The following is a 10,000-nucleotide window of genomic DNA, read 5'->3' as shown; positions in this document are numbered from 1 at the left end:
CGACAGCCCGCCGGCTGTGAAAGCCGGCGGGCCCGCTGCACCGCGGCAAACCGAACCCGCGTGGGTTTTGGGTCTGATAAATGCGCGCGTCCCCGCGGAGACGGGTCGGCGCTCGTTTGCATGTATTAGCTCTAGAATTGCCACAGTTATCCAAGTAACGGTGGAGCGATCAAAGGAACCATAACTGATTTAATGAGCCATTCGCAGTTTCACTGTATCGGAACCGTGTGTACTTAGACTTGCATGGCTTAATCTTTGAGACAAGCATATGCTACTGGCAGGATCAACCAGGTAGCCCTCGCGTCCGGCGGTCTGTGTTTCTTGCATTGGAACCGGAGCTGAGCGGGGAGCCGGGCGCGGGGACCGGGCGGCGCCCGCGGGAGACGGCCTCCCGCGGGGTTACCCCCGGCGGCACCCCAGCCTCCCTCGTTGTTTTTTCTCTCTCATTTTTTTCGGACGTGGGCTACCGAAATTTCCGTTACCGATTCAGCCCCCGTGCGCGGTGAGGAAGTCGGCTGGGCCTCGGTATGTACTCGGTCCGTAGAGGCCGCGTTACCGCGTGGCGGTCAGTCGCGGGAGGGAGCCGGAGCCGCCCGCACGCCCGCGACCGCAACACGCACTCGGAGGCGGCGTCTTCTGACAGACGCCGGTAGGGTTTGAGAAACATGCTTTTTCGGAAAGGACCGCTCGGCTGACGCGGGCCTGGGCTCCCGCACCCCTCTCGTGGCGGGGCACCCGCGAGCGCGGCGGAACTCCCGTGTAGGACATCTCTGGGCCCGTGTGGCCGACGGGCACGCGACAGGGTCGTCTCGGTCTCGCGACGAAAGCGGTTTCGCGCTGGTTGGTGCGCTAGAGGTCGATCCGCAGGCCGAAGGAACCGTCCACCCGAACACCCCGGCGCGAGGCCGGGGCCGGCAGGGGCCCTCCGATGGCGGGTCATGCTTGCCAATCGGTCAGTGGTTGGTGTGGTGCAGTATATGTCAGGGTGTGGGTGCGAGATGGGCCGGGAGGACCGCTCCTCCTGCGTCGGACCCCGAGTCATAGGAAGTGCCGTTTTGTCACAACCCCAGGGGTGGGGTGGGTAACGGTAGGGAAGTGCCGGCCAACGCGCAGAGGTCGACCCGCAGGCCGAAGGAACCGTCCACCCGAACACCCCGGCGCGAGGCCGGGGCCGGCAGGGGCCCTCCGATGGCGGGTCATGATTGCCAATCGGTCAGTGGTTATGTGTGTGCTGCGGTGCCGGCCAACGCTCAGAGGTCGACCCGCAGGCCGAAGGAACCGTCCACCCGAACACCCCGGCGCGAGGCCGGGGCCGGCAGGGGCCCTCCGATGGCGGGTCATGATTGCCAATCGGTCAGTGGTTGTGTGTGTGCTGCGGTGCCGGCCAACGCTCAGAGGTCGACCCGCAGGCCGAAGGAACCGTCCACCCGAACACCCCGGCGCGAGGCCGGGGCCGGCAGGGGCCCTCCGATGGCGGGTCATGATTGCCAATCGGTCAGTGGTTATGTGTGTGCTGCGGTGCTGCGGTGCCGGCCAACGCTCAGAGGTCGACCCGCAGGCCGAAGGAACCGTCCACCCGAACACCCCGGCGCGAGGCCGGGGCCGGCAGGGGCCCTCCGATGGCGGGTCATGATTGCCAATCGGTCAGTGGTTGTGTGTGTTGCGGTGGGGCCGGGAGGACCGCTCCTCCTGCGTCGGACCCGGGTCATGGGAAGTGCCGTGTGGCGGTGGTGGGGCCGGGAGGACCGCTCCTCCTGCGTCGGACCCGAGTCATGGGAAGTGCCGTGTGGCGGGGCCGGGAGGACCGCTCCTCCTGCGTCGGACCCGAGTCATAGGAAGTGCCGTGTGGCGGGGCCGGGAGGACCGCTCCTCCTGCGTCGGACCCGAGTCATAGGAAGTGCCGTGTGGCGGGGCCGGGAGGACCGCTCCTCCTGCGTCGGACCCGAGTCATAGGAAGTGCCGTGTTGCGCTGGTGGGGCCGTGCCCGCCAACAGCCTTCAGTGGTCGGATACCACGTTTGCAAGCTCCCCGCTGGAATGGGGACTTAGAAGAAATGAGGGGAAAATTCCCCCGGAGCTCCGTGCCTGAGGGCGGGCTGTGAGCCGCGCCGCGTCCGCCAACAGCCTTCCATGGTCGGACACCATTGTTCGCAAGTTGCCCGCTGGAATGGGCACATAGAAGAAATTTCGAGGATAACATCCACCAGAGCGCCAGGGCGGCCGTTATTGCAGTATGCGTCCGCCTGGCAGCTCTCTTCCGCGGGAACCATTGGGCAATTTCTTTCACGGAGGTGGACATAGAAGAATTTTTGTTACTAAAAACGTGGTTCCTAAAAATGTGCCCCAGGTGTTTTGGAAAACCCGGGTAAACCTGGGAAGTAGGCAAATGACCCTCTGACTAGGGGTAAAAACGTTTGCCTACTGCAGCGCCCCTAATGCAATTCGGCGGAACTGCAACGCCCCTGGTCGCCTAAACGCTACCCCTGGTCGCCTAAACCTCACCCCTGGTCGCCTAAACCTCACCCCTGGTCGCCTAAAAGTCACCCCTGGTCGCCTAAATTGTCAACCCCTGGTCACCTAAATTGTCAACCCCTGGTCGCCTAAAGGGGACTTAGAAGAAATGAGGGGGCAAATTCCCCCGGAGCTCCGTGCCTGAGGGCGGGCTGTGAGCCGCGCCGCGTCCGCCAACAGCCTTCAGTGGTCGGATACAATGTTTGAAAGGTCCCCGCTGGAAAGGGGACTTAGAAGAAATGAGGCAAATTTCCCCGGAGCTCCGTGCCTGAGGGCGGGCTGTGAGCCGCGCCGCGTCCGCCAACAGCCTTCAGTGGTCGGATACAATGTTTGAAAGGTCCCCGCTGGAAAGGGGACTTAGAAGAAATGAGGCAAATTTCCCCGGAGCTCCGTGCCTGAGGGCGGGCTGTGAGCCGCGCCGCGCCCGCCAACAGCCTTCAGTGGTCGGATACAATGTTTCAAAGTTCCCCGCTGGAAAGGGGACTTAGAAGAAATGAGGCAAATTTCCCCGGAGCTCCGTGCCTGAGGGCGGGCTGTGAGCCGCGCCGCGTCCGCCAACAGCCTTCAGTGGTCGGATACAATGTTTGAAAGGTCCCCGCTGGAAAGGGGACTTAGAAGAAATGAGGCAAATTCCCCCGGAGCTCCGTGCCTGAGGGCGGGCTGTGAGCCGCGCCGCGCCCGCCAACAGCCTTCAGTGGTCGGATACAATGTTTCAAAGTTCCCCGCTGGAAAGGGGACTTAGAAGAAATGAGGCAAATTCACCCGGAGCTCCGTGCCCGAGGGCCGGCTATGAGCCGCGCCGTGCCCGCCAACAGCCTTCCTTTGGTCGGATACAATGTTTCAAAGTTCCCCGCTGGAAAGGGGACTTAGAAGAAATGAGGCAAATTTCCCCGGAGCTCCGTGCCTGAGGGCGGGCTGTGAGCCGCGCCGCGCCCGCCAACAGCCTTCCTTTGGTCGGATACAATGTTTCAAAGTTCCCCGCTGGAAAGGGGACTTAGAAGAAATGAGGCAAATTTCCCCGGAGCTCCGTGCCTGAGGGCGGGCTGTGAGCCGCGCCGCATCCGCCAACAGCCTTACTTTGGTCGGATACAATGTTTGAAAGGTCCCCGCTGGAAAGGGGACTTAGAAGAAATGAGGCAAATTCCCCCGGAGCTCCGTGCCTGAGGGCCGGCTATGAGCCGCGCCGTGCCCGCCAACAGCCTTCCACGGTCGGATACAATGTTTCAAAGTTCCCCGCTGGAAAGGGGACTTAGAAGAAATTTGTGAAAATTCACCCGGAGCTCCGTGCCCGAGGGCCGGCTATGAGCCGCGCCGTGCCCGCCAACAGCCTTCCACGGTCGGATACAATGTTTCAAAGTTCCCCGCTGGAAAGGGGACTTAGAAGATATTTGTAAAATTCACCCGGAGCTCCGTGCCCGAGGGCCGGCTATGAGCCGCGCCGCGCCCGCCAACAGCCTTCCTTTGGTCGGATACAATGTTTCAAAGTTCCCCGCTGGAAAGGGGACTTAGAAGAAATTTGTAAAATTCACCCGGAGCTCCGTGCCCGAGGGCCGGCTATGAGCCGCGCCGTGCCCGCCAACAGCCTTCCACGGTCGGATACAATGTTTCAAAGTTCCCCGCTGGAAAGGGGACTTAGAAGAAATTTGTGAAAATTCACCCGGAGCTCCGTGCCTGAGGGCCGGCTATGAGCCGCGCCGTGCCCGCCAACAGCCTTCCACGGTCGGATACAATGTTTCAAAGTTCCCCGCTGGAAAGGGGACTTAGAAGAAATTTGTGAAAATTCACCCGGAGCTCCGTGCCCGAGGGCCGGCTATGAGCCGCGCCGTGCCCGCCAACAGCCTTCCACGGTCGGATACAATGTTTCAAAGTTCCCCGCTGGAAAGGGGACTTAGAAGAAATTTGTGAAAATTCACCCGGAGCTCCGTGCCCGAGGGCCGGCTATGCGCCGCGCCGCGCCCGCCAACAGCCTTCCTTTGGTCGGATACAATGTTTCAAAGTTCCCCGCTGGAAAGGGGACTTAGAAGAAATTTGTGAAAATTCACCCGGAGCTCCGTGCCCGAGGGCCGGCTATGAGCCGCGCCGTGCCCGCCAACAGCCTTCCACGGTCGGATACAATGTTTCAAAGTTCCCCGCTGGAAAGGGGACTTAGAAGAAATTTGTGAAAATTCACCCGGAGCTCCGTGCCCGAGGGCCGGCTATGAGCCGCGCCGTGCCCGCCAACAGCCTTCCACGGTCGGATACAATGTTTCAAAGTTCCCCGCTGGAAAGGGGACTTAGAAGAAATTAGGCAACTTTCCCCGGAGCTCCATGCCTGAGTGCGGGCTGTTTGCCGCGCCGTGCCCGCCAACAGCCTTCAGTGGTCGGATACAATGTTTCAAAGTTCCCCGCTGGAAAGGGGACTTAGAAGAAATTATGAATATTTTTGTTTCTAAAAACGTGATCCCTGAAAATGTGCCCCAGGTGTTTTGGAAAACCCGGGTAAACCTGGGAAGTAGGCAAATGACCCTCTGACTAGGGGGGAAGAACGTTTGCCTACTGCAGCGCCCCTAATGCAATTCGGCGGAACTGCAACGCCCCTGGTCGCCTAAACGCTACCCCTGGTCGCCTAAAAGCTACCCCTGGTCGCCTAAAAGCTACCCCTGGTCGCCTAAACGCTACCCCTGGTCGCCTAAACGCTACCCCTGGTCGCCTAAACGCTACCCCTGGTCGCCTAAACGCTACCCCTGGTCACCTAAACGCTACCCCTGGTCGCCTAAACGCTTCCCCTGGTCACCTAAACGCTACCCCTGGTCGCCTAAACGCTACCCCTGGTCGCCTAACTGACCCCTCGTGTGTGGGGATCAACGTTTGCCTACTAGGGCGTCCTCCGGCGGCCTCTCGGCAGTACTGCAGGCCCATTTTAGCCGAGCCCATTGAAATGAATGGGGGAATTTTATACGTTTTTGCCTTTTTTTCCCCCCCTCGTTCTTTTTGTATTTATTCATTTATTTCAACTTTTACCGACTCAACCGCCCTCCGGCGTGCCCTCGGCGGTCCCGCAAGCCCAATTCGGCCGAGCCCATTGAAATGAATGGGGGAATTTTATACGTTTTTGCCTTTTTTTCCCCCCCCCTCGTCCTTTTTGTATTTATTCATTTATTTCAACTTTTACCGACTCAACCGCCCTCCGGCGTGCCCTCGGCGGTCCCGCAAGCCCAATTCGGCCGAGCCCATTGAAATGAATGGGGGAATTTTATACGTTTTTGCCTTTTTTTTCCCCCCCCTCGTCCTTTTTGTATTTATTCATTTATTTCAACTTTTACCGACTCAACCGCCCTCCGGCGTGCCCTCGGCGGTCCCGCAAGCCCAATTCGGCCGAGCCCATTGAAATGAATGGGGGAATTTTATACGTTTTTGCCTTTTTTTCCCCCCCCCTCGTCCTTTTTGTATTTATTCATTTATTTCAACTTTTACCGACTCAACCGCCCTCCGGCGTGCCCTCGGCGGTCCCGCAAGCCCAATTCGGCCGAGCCCATTGAAATGAATGGGGGAATTTTATACGTTTTTGCCTTTTTTTTCCCCCCCCTCGTCCTTTTTGTATTTATTCATTTATTTCAACTTTTACCGACTCAACCGCCCTCCGGCGTGCCCTCGGCGGTCCCGCAAGCCCAATTCGGCCGAGCCCATTGAAATGAATGGGGGAATTTTATACGTTTTTGCCTTTTTTTTCCCCCCCCTCGTCCTTTTTGTATTTATTCATTTATTTCAACTTTTACCGACTCAACCGCCCTCCGGCGTGCCCTCGGCGGTCCCGCAAGCCCAATTCGGCCGAGCCCATTGAAATGAATGGGGGAATTTTATACGTTTTTGCCTTTTTTTTCCCCCCCCTCGTCCTTTTTGTATTTATTTACTTATTTCAACCTTTACCGACTTAGGGGCCGCTTGGCACCGCCTGTGCCCGGGGAAGGTGCTCCTATTCGGGCCAAGTGTGACACACGCCCGCACTCCTCCTCCGGAGCTTCCATTTGGGCAAACTTAGGGGCCGCTTGGCACCGCCTGTGCCCGGGGAAGGTGCTCCTATTCGGGCCAAGTGTGACACACGCCCGCCCTCCTCCGGAGCTTCCATGAGGGTAGACTTAAGGGCCGCTTGGCACCGTCTGTGCCCGGGGAAGGTGCTCCTATTCGGCTTCACTGTCACACAGCATGCACTCCTCCTCCGGAGCTTCCATAAGGGCAAACTTAGGGGCCGCTTGGCACCGTCTGTGCCCGGGGAAGGTGCTCCTATTCGGCTTCACTGTCACACAGCATGCACTCCTCCTCCGGAGCTTCCATAAGGGCAAACTTAGGGGCCGCTTGGCACCGTCTGTGCCCGGGGAAGGTGCTCCTATTCGGCTTCACTGTCACACAGCATGCACTCCTCCTCCGGAGCTTCCATAAGGGCAAACTTAGGGGCCGCTTGGCACCGTCTGTGCCCGGGGAAGGTGCTCCTATTCGGGCCAAGTGTGACACACGCCCGCCCTCCTCCTCCGGAGATTCCATGAGGGTAGACTTAGGGGCCGCTTGGCACCTCCCGTGCCCGGGGAAGGTGCTCCTATTCGGGCTAAGTGTGACAGACGCCCGCACTCCTCCTCCGGAGCTTCCATTAGGGCAAACTTAGGGGCCGCTTGGCACCGTCTGTGCCCGGGGAAGGTGCTCCTATTCGGCTTCACTGTCACACAGCATGCACTCCTCCTCCGGAGCTTCCATAAGGGCAAACTTAGGGGCCGCTTGGCACCGCCTGTGCCCGGGGAAGGTGCTCCTATTCGGCTTCACTGTCATGCAGCATGCACTCCTCCTCCGGAGCTTCCATTTGGGCAAACTTAGGGGCCGCTTGGCACCGTCTGTGCCCGGGGAAGGTGCTCCTATTCGGGCTAAGTGTGACACACGCCCGCCCTCCTCCTCCGGAGCTTCCATGAGGGTAGACTTAGGGGCCACTTGGCACCGCCTGTGCCCGGGGAAGGTGCTCATATTCGGCTTCACTGTCCGGAGCTTCCATTAGGGCAAACTTAGGGGCCGCTTGGCACCGCCTGTGCCCGGGGAAGGTGCTCCTCTCCGGGCTAAGTGTGACACACGCCCGCACTCCTCCTCCGGAGCTTCCATTAGGGCAAACTTAGGGGCCGCTTGGCACCGCCTGTGCCCGGGGAAGGTGCTCATATTCGGCTTCACTGTCAGGCAGCATGCACTCCTCCTCCGGAGCTTCCATTTGGGCAAACTTAGGGGCCGCTTGGCACCGTCTGTGCCCGGGGAAGGTGCTCCTATTCGGGCCAAGTGTGACACACGCCCGCACTCCTCCTCCGGAGCTTCCATAAGGGCAAACTTAGGGGCCGCTTGGCACCGCCTGTGCACGGGGAAGGTGCTCCTATTCGGCTTCACTGTCACACAGCATGCACTCCTCCTCCGGAGCTTCCATAAGGGCAAACTTAGGGGCCGCTTGGCACCGTCTGTGCCCGGGGAAGGTGCTCCTATTCGGGCCAAGTGTGACACACGCCCGCACTCCTCCTCCGGAGCTTCCATAAGGGTAGACTTAGGGGCCGCTTGGCACCGTCTGTGCCCGGGGAAGGTGCTCCTATTCGGCTTCACTGTCACACAGCATGCACTCCTCCTCCGGAGCTTCCATAAGGGCAAACTTAGGGGCCGCTTGGCACCGTCTGTGCCCGGGGAAGGTGCTCCTATTCGGCTTCACTGTCAGGCAGCATGCACTCCTCCTCCGGAGCTTCCATAAGGGTAGACTTAGGGGCCGCTTGGCACGGCCTGTGCCCGGGGAAGGTCCTCATATTCGGGCCAAGTGTGACACACGCCCGCCCTCCTCCTCCGGAGTTTCCATGAGGGTAAACTTAGGGGCCGCTTGGCACCGCCTGTGCCCGGGGAAGGTGCTCCTATTCGGGCCAAGTGTGACACACGCCCGCACTCCTCCTCCGGAGCTTCCATTTGGGCAAACTTAGGGGCCGCTTGGCACCGCCTGTGCCCGGGGAAGGTGCTCCTATTCGGGCCAAGTGTGACACACGCCCGCCCTCCTCCGGAGCTTCCATGAGGGTAGACTTAAGGGCCGCTTGGCACCGTCTGTGCCCGGGGAAGGTGCTCCTATTCGGCTTCACTGTCACACAGCATGCACTCCTCCTCCGGAGCTTCCATAAGGGCAAACTTAGGGGCCGCTTGGCACCGTCTGTGCCCGGGGAAGGTGCTCCTATTCGGCTTCACTGTCACACAGCATGCACTCCTCCTCCGGAGCTTCCATAAGGGCAAACTTAGGGGCCGCTTGGCACCGTCTGTGCCCGGGGAAGGTGCTCCTATTCGGCTTCACTGTCACACAGCATGCACTCCTCCTCCGGAGCTTCCATAAGGGCAAACTTAGGGGCCGCTTGGCACCGTCTGTGCCCGGGGAAGGTGCTCCTATTCGGGCCAAGTGTGACACACGCCCGCCCTCCTCCTCCGGAGATTCCATGAGGGTAGACTTAGGGGCCGCTTGGCACCTCCCGTGCCCGGGGAAGGTGCTCCTATTCGGGCTAAGTGTGACAGACGCCCGCACTCCTCCTCCGGAGCTTCCATTAGGGCAAACTTAGGGGCCGCTTGGCACCGTCTGTGCCCGGGGAAGGTGCTCCTATTCGGCTTCACTGTCACACAGCATGCACTCCTCCTCCGGAGCTTCCATAAGGGCAAACTTAGGGGCCGCTTGGCACCGCCTGTGCCCGGGGAAGGTGCTCCTATTCGGCTTCACTGTCATGCAGCATGCACTCCTCCTCCGGAGCTTCCATTTGGGCAAACTTAGGGGCCGCTTGGCACCGTCTGTGCCCGGGGAAGGTGCTCCTATTCGGGCTAAGTGTGACACACGCCCGCCCTCCTCCTCCGGAGCTTCCATGAGGGTAGACTTAGGGGCCACTTGGCACCGCCTGTGCCCGGGGAAGGTGCTCATATTCGGCTTCACTGTCCGGAGCTTCCATTAGGGCAAACTTAGGGGCCGCTTGGCACCGCCTGTGCCCGGGGAAGGTGCTCCTCTCCGGGCTAAGTGTGACACACGCCCGCACTCCTCCTCCGGAGCTTCCATTAGGGCAAACTTAGGGGCCGCTTGGCACCGCCTGTGCCCGGGGAAGGTGCTCATATTCGGCTTCACTGTCAGGCAGCATGCACTCCTCCTCCGGAGCTTCCATTTGGGCAAACTTAGGGGCCGCTTGGCACCGTCTGTGCCCGGGGAAGGTGCTCCTATTCGGGCCAAGTGTGACACACGCCCGCACTCCTCCTCCGGAGCTTCCATGAGGGTAGACTTAGGGGCCGCTTGGCACCGCCTGTGCCCGGGGAAGGTGCTCATATTCGGCTTCACTGTCAGGCAGCATGCACTCCTACTCCGGAGCTTCCATTTGGGCAAACTTAGGGGCCGCTTGGCACCGTCTGTGCCCGGGGAAGGTGCTCCTATTCGGGCCAAGTGTGACACACGCCCGCCCTCCTCCTCCGGAGCTTCCATGAGGGTAGACTTAGGG

General features: G+C 60.3%; 1 non-coding gene across 1 annotated transcript in view; it reads right to left on the bottom strand.

The window, feature by feature from the left end:
* Window positions 1-294, bottom strand: part of LOC148316099 (18S ribosomal RNA) — a 1,933-nt gene extending 1,639 nt beyond the window's left edge. The window contains exon 1 of the ribosomal RNA XR_015840362.1: window positions 1-294. This exon is cut by the window's left edge and continues 1,639 nt beyond it. This is a non-coding gene — a ribosomal RNA (18S ribosomal RNA).
* Window positions 295-10,000: the final 9,706 nt, after the last annotated feature.

Source organism: Idiotropiscis lumnitzeri, chromosome 22 (genome assembly GCF_059441095.1).
Source record: "Idiotropiscis lumnitzeri isolate Australia: NSW breed Sydney's pygmy pipehorse chromosome 22, RoL_Ilum_1.0, whole genome shotgun sequence".
Taxonomy (NCBI): Eukaryota; Metazoa; Chordata; class Actinopteri; order Syngnathiformes; family Syngnathidae; genus Idiotropiscis; species Idiotropiscis lumnitzeri.
The sequence above is the reverse complement of the archived record's forward strand: the minus strand, read 5'-3'. Positions and strand labels throughout refer to the sequence as shown.